At 28.9% G+C, this 9904-nt stretch overlaps 1 pseudogene; it reads right to left on the bottom strand.

Moving 5' to 3' along the window:
• Positions 1-6661: 6661 nt before the first annotated feature.
• Positions 6662-9215, bottom strand: LOC150038056 (uncharacterized; annotated as a pseudogene).
• Positions 9216-9904: the final 689 nt, after the last annotated feature.

Here is a 9904-nt window from a genome sequence, read left to right as displayed (position 1 = left end):
TCAACATCAGTAACATAACAACAGTTTCAAACTAATTTTAAATAATGTGGAGTTGTAATCACTTACTGATTTGAAATCTTGTAGCCTCAAGTGCATCCACTCATAACGAGCTTTAGCAAGAATAACTGTTTTTTTATGATCATACCTCTTTTTCAAATTTTTCCACAAGATAGGGGATCTTTTATTATAAGATACTCTATTTTCAATCCACTGTGGAGATGATGACAAAGAAAAATCATATCTTCTGTTTTGTCCTAACTAGATGTCGTATTTCCTTCTTTAATAGTCTCACCAAGATTCATAGCATGCAGGTGGATTTCGGCATCAAGTACCCATGATAAATAATTACTACCATTAATATCAAGGGCAACAAATTCTAATTTTGTAAGATTTATCATGGTAGCACTATCATAAAATATTATATTTATATTATAAATTTAATAGATATTAAATATGCAAAATAACATTAAATTTATTAATTATAATAAAGAGGGAAAAATCAACATACCTTTGGGACCTACCTTTAGCGAGGAAAACGATAGTGCTCGTGCTGATAACGTGTTGTGAACTTGAGAAGCACAATGGAAACATGAATACCAATAAAATATAATATTAAAATAAATATAATATAATAATAAAAGTAAATAAATTAACAAAATATGAATTTCTCCACTTTCTCCAATCTTTTTGGATTAATCACCAATATATGTGTCTTCCAAAACCTACAAAATGTCATTATTTATATGCAATTTGGCAAGTAGGATGGTGAATATTAATAGCGTGTAATCTCGAGATATATGGACAATACATGGAGTAATGGAAAAGTGATACATGGCTAATGGATAGTAATAATATGCATCTACATTACACTTAATTTAATATATTTATAATAAAAATATGTTAAAGTTTGTAAATTATTCTCCAACATGTTAATAACACGGGAATTTTATGGCATGATTTTTTTGGTTAGAACATAAAATTTTGAAGGAAACAGAGTACAAATGATAATAATATTTATTTTATTTAAAAAAATAGGTGAAAATGGAAATTGATACCAGCAGGATTATTACATTAAAATATGAAATTCAGAATTTTTTCTAAAATTGAAGAGAGAAAAAAAAAAAAAAAAAACTCAATTAACAAAATCCAATCACTACAAACAATTCTTCGAGGAATGAAAATAATATTAATAAAACGAAAATCTATTTTTTAAAAAAACTTTATTTATACGGCTAAACTTTAAAAATGGTATCAATTAAATCCTCCAACCAATAATTTTAAACTTTTTATCAAAATTTTCTTTTAAAATTATTAATGATTATTGTAAATTTTGTAAATTAGAGAGAAATATACAGATAAATAGGTTATTTGATTTTTTGTATTCCTTAATTATTTTTAAAAAAATTATATTTTTTTTTTTCTTTTCTACTTGGCAAAATTTTGGGATGAATAATTTCAGTTACGTGGTTTTAAACAAAATTTAAATGGGAATGAGTGAAACTAACACTAAACTAATTGAAGATTATAATTAAAATCAATAATTAAGCCGAAGTTTAAACTTTTATCCTTTATAGGATGGTATATATTGATTTTTTTACCAAAAATTTTATTTAAAAAAGTAGGAAAAATTATATAAAAGTAAATAAAATTGTAAGACTATCAAAGTTTAAAATGTTAATAAGTCTTAATTTTATGAAAATGTGGATGAAAAAATAAATAAAATGTTAATATCGCTAGATATTTTTGGAAAGATTAACAAAAAAAAAAAGAAAAGAATTAATAGTAAATAAATCGTTATGATTTTTAAACATGTTAAGATGTCTATTATTTATATTATATTTATACTACTGACATTTTGTTGCTCAAAATCTGTTTGATAACCATTTTGTTTTTGTTTTTGAAAATTAAACTTATGAATACTACTTCTACTTCCAAATGTCTTCCGTTATTATCTACTTTTTACAAATGATTTAAAAAACCAAGCAAAATTTTGAGAACTATACAACGTAGCTTTAAAAAATTATTTTTGCTTTTGGAATTTGATTAAGAATTCAACTATTGTACTTAAAAAAGATGTAAATTATTGTAAGAAATGTGGATGAAATATATATGCAAATCATTGTAAGAAATTCGGATGAAATAAATATGTAAATCATTATAAGAAATATGGATGAAATAAACTTAAATTTCAAAAACAAAAACAAAAAATCAAATGGTTACAAAATCGGGTCTTAACTTTTAGATTTTGTGGATTTTTCTACGATAAAATAGAAATATGGATTTACCTCTTATGTCAATGTTAAATTATAAAAATGACTATTTTTAAATATAGAAAAATAAACTGAAATATTTACAAAATATAGTAAAATTTTAGAAATATAAATGATAGACACTGATGGACACTAATAGACTTCTGTCAGTATCTATCGGCATCAATCATTAATAGTTTTAAATTTTTATTATATTTTGTAAATATTTTCAACCGTTTTACCATTTGAAATAATTTTTCTTATAAAAATTTGCATATATGTGAAAATATCTAACATGTGAATGAAAATTTAACATTATGATAGGGATTGGAATATGGTTTTGAATGGTTTGTGGGTGTTGAGCAGTGCTTTCATTTTCAGTTTCATGTTTATATAAATAAAAAGATTCCAATGTGGTCCTCAAATCCACAAATTTAGCTTCCAATTATTTATTTCATTTTCTTTTATTTATTTATTACTAAAAAAAAAAAAATCTCTACTCCGATAATGACACATTTCTCTGCTCCATCTCAATCACATTCCCCCCCCTCCTTTTTTTTTTTTCTCAATTATCCATTTAAAAAAAGTGAAAGTTGCATGAATATTTATTTTACAATAAATATTAGAGTTTATGTAGTAAGATAAAAGTATTTGCAAATATAGATTTTTTACATTAAAAAAAAAACGCAAAAAACACTTCCAATCCTTTCAAGCTCCAACGGTGCTGTCTCCTTCCGATTTCAACCTTTTGATTTCGACAGTGCCGTCTTCTTCCCCATCGATTTCACTCCAAACTTCAAAAGGTACGTTGTTCTTCTTCGTTTCTTCTTTTTCTTTTGTTTATCTCTTCATCACTGATAGCAAGAATTCAAAAACATAGGGTTTCGTTCTTCTTCCATTGACAGTTTATATAAGAAGATAAATAGTTATTTCAAATTAGGGCTACATGCATTCTCCAACTTTTTTAGATGTTTCATTTTAGTCATAGTGTAGTCATAGTGTAGTCATCATAGACTAATAGTCATCAAAATGTTAATTATGTGAAGATTATTTGCAATGTTGATTGTAATTTGCTAGTTTTTCAAGGAATATGTAGATAGTTTATTGTTGACTGTGTTTGATTGCTAATTATGTGAAGATTAGTACTGTGTTTCGTTGTGATTTGTTGATGTTTCAATGAATATTATGCTAATTTAGTTATTTATTGTTGTTTAACTGAAGTTATCACTGATGCTTTAGGTAATATGTTGACAGTTCATTGATAGTTTGTTGATGGATTTGTCTATCAACAAATTATCACCGGTGGATGCTATCATTGATGCTAATTTAGTTCACTGTACTGTGATTTGATGATTGTTTATTCATAGGAAAAGTATCTATCACTATTATTGCTATCAATGATATGAATGTAATGGTTCCACATGTTTGTTTTTAGGATAGAAGTTATCACTGATGCTTTAGGGAATATGTTGACAGTTCATTGATAGTTTGTTGATGGATTTATCTATCAACAAACTATCACTGATGGATGCTATCATTGATGCTAATTTAGTTCCCTGTACTGTGATTTGATGATTTTTTATTCATAGAAAAAGTATCTATCACTATTATTGCTATCAATGATATGAATGTAATGGCTCCACATGTTTGTTTTTAGGATAGAAGTTATCACTGATGCTTTAGGGAACATGTTGACAGTTCATTGATAGTTTGTTGATGGATTTATCTATCAATAAACTATCACTGATGAATGCTATCATTGATACTAATTTAGTTCCCTGTACTGTGATTTGATGATTGTTTATTCATAGAAAAAGTATCTATCACTATTATTGCCATCAATGATATGAATGTAATGGCTCCACATGTTTGTTTTTAGGATAGAAGTTATCACTGATGCTTTAGGGAATATGTTGACAGTTCATTGATAGTTTGTTGATGGATTTATCTATCAACAAACTATCACTGATGGATGCTATAATTGATGCTAATTTAGTTCCCTATACTGTGATTTGATGATTGTTTATTCATAGGAAAAGTATCTATCACTATTATTGCTATCAATGATATGAATGTAATGGTTCCATATGTTTGTTTTAGGATAAATGGAGAAAGAAAATAGAAAAACATTGGATGGATCAACATCTGGGAAAAAACACAAGAAGATCAAGGTCACAATCCAATGATATTTTATAAATTTATATAGATTTGTGGTTGCTTTTTTCTTACATTTATGTTATTGTTATATATACAGGAAAATGTATTAATTGTTCCAGAAAGTGAATGGACAAATCCATTAAAAGTCAGCTCCTTCATAAGTTTAGATGTCCTATCTAACATTGAAAAATTAGATGAGCCATCACTCCAACTATTTAGAGAAGTCCTTTTGGGCACTTCTTAGATATGAAAATGAAAAGGATGCCCAACCAACTCATATCACACCTTATTAGAAGGCAATGCACAACTACCAAGCAAAATATATTGGCCTTTAATTTAGAAGGACATATTTCAGAATTTGGCCTTAAGGATTTTTGTTTAATAACAGGTTTAAATTGTGATGATTACCCTATAGATGGTATCTATAGTGAACAGGAATCAATGGACAACACAATTAGGAACTTCTTTTTCAAGACAAATAAAAAAATTATAATAAGAGAGCTCCAACCTACTTTTAATTTGTTAGGTTCTGATGCCAACATACTCATTGATATAAAGGTCAAACTTGCACACTTGTATTTTCTAGAAAGCTTCCTAATTCCTATACAAGAACATAACAAAGTAAGTTGGAAGCATCTAAAAATGTTGGATGACGAAGAAAGGTTTAAATCTTATCCATGGGGAAGGGTTTCCTTTGAACTAACTATAGAGTTTTTAAGAAGACTAACATCAATAAGCCATCTTCCATTTTCCTCCAAGGATTTCCATTAGCTTTGGTATATTGGGCTTTTGAAATTATACCAAGATTATCCAACCCCACTATTGGATTTGTACGAAGAATAAAAAGTGATGGACCTAGACTTACTCAATAGGAGTCTCAAGAACCTAATGATTGGCAACACATCAACAACAATATTTTCAAAGCCACTGGTGTAAGTCTTTTATCACTGTTATTTATTAGCATGATATCAAATGATAAAAACTATAACGGATGTTTCAACTTTTATGACATAGAAGATACCACTATCAGTGATAGCTTCTATCAGTCATTTGGAACTATTGTGATATCTTCTATCATTGATAGCATGCTATTATAGATAGAAGCAATCAGTGATAGCTTGAAATTAGTGATTGTTTCTATAAATTAGCTGTATCACTAACATCTTTATTAAACTTTCAGTTTACTGTTGCTTCATTTGTTCCAACTGAACAAGAATTGCAATCCAACTATTATGCCTATTTTGTGGAGCTGGAAACCAGGGAGATTGATATTGAAAAAGAAAAAGAAGGAAAACAAAAGTCAACCGGGAGAAGAATTGCATCATTACAAGAGGCAATTGAAGAATTAAAAAGAGGACAAAAAGATATTAAGAAGGACATCAATGAAAAGCACAAGGAGATTTTTGATATATTGGGCCATATAAAAGAAGCTATTGGTGATAAACTTCCACAAAAAGAAGAAGGTGATGAAAAGCAATCTCAAGAATCTCTTGAGAAGAACAAAGTGTCATCATCTAGTTTGGAGCTTTTAGATGAAAGTTTGGAAGTTCTAGAGGTAAAACTTGTGATTTTCTTTTTCTGTAAAGAAGTACAATAAAAAAAAAATGATATATGCATGCAGGCTAAAGTTGACACTGCTAAGGACAAGGAGGCTCAAGATGATCAAAAGAATGACCAGCAAGAACAATTACATTATTATCCTGAAGATGAAGAGGAAGATAAAAAAGAAAAAGATAAAGAAGATATGAGGAAAAAGAATGTAAGTATTGATTGATCGATGATCTTAATTATAACATTATCATGCTATCAGTGATATCTGAAATCACTGATAACCAACTATCAGTGATAACACGCTATCATTGATAGTTTGTTATCAGTGATAGTATAAATAATTATAGATAGCTTGATATAATTTCTTTCAATTATTGTGGCTAAAGGAAAACAAAAGCTTCATAAATAAAAGCATCATATTGTGAAGCATCATATTGACTAAAGAATGAATATATCAACAACAAAGTCTGTTCCACTAACAAAACATTAGTAACAAGGTCTCTAATATATTTATGATAAACATCAATAACAAATTGTCTCACTATCTAATGGTTAAATTGATGACAACAAGCAAAAACTACAATCTAATTGACAAATTGGTGAAAACATCGGCTGTCTCACTATCATTGATAAATTGATGACAAACATCAATTACAAAACAAGCTTTTTCATTACAAACATCAATTACAAATCAAGCTTCTTCATTAAACAACTGGTGGAAATTTGCATGTCCTACAATTATGGCCACGATGATGACATCGACTGCACTTCGAGCTCCTTTTCTTTTCACCAATTGATAATATTCTTTGTTTACGTGGTTGTCCAATCGGACGTTTAACTATTGGAGGTAATATATTCACATCAACATCGACATATCTCCAATCAGAATGATTTCCAATAGGATAAACTGATCCTTTATAGGTTGATAACAATGTACTGCAAAAATAGTAGTCCGACACAAAAGTATATATATCTAAATTTAGCCCACGAATAACAGCACAAGCATGAGCACATGGAATCTCCACTAAATCCCAAACACGACAACTGCATGATTTATAGGCCAAATTTACCAAAAAGTGATTGTCCCCATCAACTACTTTATATTCTTCATTGTTAATAAGATCAACCTGAAAAATAAAACAGTCAACGAAATGTAATCAACTAGGTGAACTAATGGAATATCAATGAAAACTAAAATATAAACGAAATTGTAAGTGATACTATCCCTACCTGATTAAATATTTTCAAGCTATCAGTGAAAATAAAAACTATCAGTGATAGCTTCTATCACTGATAACATGTTATTAATGATATTTTCTAATAGTTAAGGTATTTATACATTGAAGCTTCTTAACTGATTGTGTTGCTCTCGCAACTCAGACTCTGCCCAACTAGTCAAAACAGTCTTCATGGATAATGCTGATTGACCTTTTTCATAAAACCAATTTTGAAGTATTTCTCTAATATAATCAAGTAATGACACAACGGGGAACTCCCTAGGTTCTTTCAAAATATTATTCAAGCACTCTGAAATATTAGTAGTCATCATATTATACCTTCTTCTCCTAGAATGTGCACGTGCCCACTTCTCAAAACCAACTTTACTGAGATATTCCCGAATTGTAGGATATATTGATTCCATCCATTTCATATAAAACTCGAACTTATCAATTGTATAAGCTTTTACACAACTATAATATATGTCATCAATTAAAGAATCCTTATAAATCAACTTCATATTTTGCAAAAGGTGTCGTAGACAAACATAATACTCAACATTTGAAAAAATATTCATAACACCTTTCGGAATGCTAAAATGTCGATCAGAAATAATGACTAATCCTTCTCGTTCACCAAAACTTTTCTTTAAATTCTCAAAAAACCATCTCTAGGATGCATCATTTTCAGAGTCAACAATACTAAAAGCAAGAGAAAAAATCTGATTGTTACCGTCGATTGTTGAAGTCGTCAAAAGAGTCCCGACATATTTACATTTCAAGAACGTCCCATCAACTGATATATTAGGCCTATAATGCTTCCAACCCTCAATTGATGCTCTAATAACCATATAACAATACTTAAAATGCCCATTTATGTCAGCTTCATAGGCAGTAAATGTACCTAAAAAAAGAAAATAAATAGTTAAACCAAATTACAAAAGGTATATAATTGATTGATGGCTACTACCAATAGCTTCTATCACTGGTTGCAGTCCATCACCAATAGCTTCCATTATTTTCATGTTATCAGTGATGGAAGATATCAGTGATAGACTCCAATCAGTGATAGAAGCTATTATTGATAGATCATATAATAAGTCAGAAACAAGAAACTTGGATTCTTTTCTTCTAACTTCATCAAAAACTTTGGAATCAAAGCATATGATTCACATGCATCGCCTTTCAAAGACTTCATTATTTGCTTTTTTGCCCTCCATGCTTTATAATAGCTAATAGTTACTCCAAATTCCTTACGAGCTTTATTCACAATATCACTAGGAGTTGAGGTATGAGAAGAACTAAATCTAAAATCATTTCTTAAACATTAAGCTATTAAGGACGAAGAAGCTTGCCTATGGCAAGTTTGAATACTTTTTATAGAACAATCATAAATATCAATAAACTTCCTAAGCATCCACAAAACACTCTGCTTGTAACGGGATGCCCTCACATACCACTGACAACCATCTTGAATACATCGAAACACAATTGCTCTTAAATTTGACGTTATAGTCTTAAATTCAAAATTCTTCTTAACCGCTATCAAGTAAAAACAATTTGATAAAATCTCTTTACTAGCAAACACATCTTTTTCTTTCAAATCACGAGCAATATGTATATCCATAATCATTTGGAAATCACCACCATCAATCATAGGTTTAGAAGAAGGAACAGTAGACAAATAATTCTCAGCTCCACTAGAAACAACATTAGAAGACACTTCCAAACATGAACTACTGGCATGAGCAACCAAAGGATGCCGTGTATTATGTTCCTTAACTAAAGCCAAAAACCAAGCTATATCCTTATCTTCACGAATTTGAACTACATTTTGAACCTCATTCATAACAAAATCTAATAAAACTGAAAGTTCTATAGAAGAAGTAGACACATTCAAACAAATCTCCTTAACTATTAAACCCATAAAATCTTCAAAAACCATTATATCATCTACTAAAACTCCAGTAGATTTGTAATTCACATAACAATGTTTTTCATTCCATATTCCACTATGAAAAACAACTATTGGAATAACCATGTTTTAAAATTCCTGCAAAAGTAAAACAAAAACTTTTGAATAACAATATCAATAGGTTCTAATAGCTATCAAAAGCAAATATAAATCTATCAATATCATTAATACCAGTCTAAAACTAAGCATGTCTTTCAATGGATATCAATAAAAATTAATGAACAAATAAAAAATGATAGCAATTATACATTCTATCAGTGATAGACATTATCAATGATAGCCACTGATATCTTCCAATACACTAATAGACATTATCAATGACAAACACACAGCCAATGTAGTTATAATATCAAACCTAAAAATATTAAACATCAAAATACACTGATATGTTTATAGAAAGAATATACAGTATCAAATGAAACAGTGAAGAATGCAAGCTCTAACTTAATTAATCAATCAAAACTCAAAATATCTATGCAATGAACAAAGCAAAATTTTATGAAAGCACACAAACTCTGCTCACAATGCATTATGTTCACAGTGAGCTGAAGAAATCATTACGTTCTTGAGAAAAAGTAAGACTAAATGACCAGAAAAATATTTAAGAAAAATTGAAAAACAGAATCGAAAAAACAAGAATGCTAAAAGAAAAAAAAAAACTCCCAATCAAAGATGAAATCGAAAAAAGAAAAATGAACTCACGAATCGAAATTGATGAAGTATCACGGAGCTTCACGAATTGGAATTGATCGAAG

Source organism: Benincasa hispida, chromosome 2, assembly GCF_027475165.1.
Source record: "Benincasa hispida cultivar pf3 chromosome 2, pf3_genome.v1.1, whole genome shotgun sequence".
NCBI lineage: Eukaryota > Viridiplantae > Streptophyta > Magnoliopsida > Cucurbitales > Cucurbitaceae > Benincasa > Benincasa hispida.
The sequence above is the reverse complement of the archived record's forward strand: the minus strand, read 5'-3'. Positions and strand labels throughout refer to the sequence as shown.